This window comes from Galeopterus variegatus, unplaced genomic scaffold (genome assembly GCF_000696425.1).
Source record: "Galeopterus variegatus unplaced genomic scaffold, G_variegatus-3.0.2 Scaffold8558, whole genome shotgun sequence".
In the NCBI taxonomy this organism is placed as follows: domain Eukaryota; kingdom Metazoa; phylum Chordata; class Mammalia; order Dermoptera; family Cynocephalidae; genus Galeopterus; species Galeopterus variegatus.
Genome location: NW_007734669.1, coordinates 10,169 through 10,558, shown reverse-complemented (window position 1 = coordinate 10,558; position 390 = coordinate 10,169).

Below are 390 nucleotides of genomic sequence, written 5' to 3'. Positions count from 1 at the left end.
GTCACAGCTGTCCTGTCTGTTCCTGTTTGCCTCTTAAATGTCTGGCTAGCAGGGACCCAAAAATTCAGTGAGTGCATGTACATAACTCTGTATATAGTTATATTACTGCATATAAAACAATCTGGTGCTAATGGGAGGCCCTTGGCAATCTGAGGTGGAGGCTGACCCCTCGCCCTGTGTCTTAGCACAGGTGTGGAATGCCTGTGCAGTGCGATTTCGGTCAGGGGTGTGGCCTGTGGCTTGTATCCTTCAGTCCACCGTGGCAAATGTGTAAAGTTCAGGCTCGACTCATCACTTACCTATCAACAGATTATCCCGCTTGACTGTATCAAAATAAATACTGTCTCTTCAAGTGAATGGAGCATGTCTTTGATTTATGTTACAGCTTTG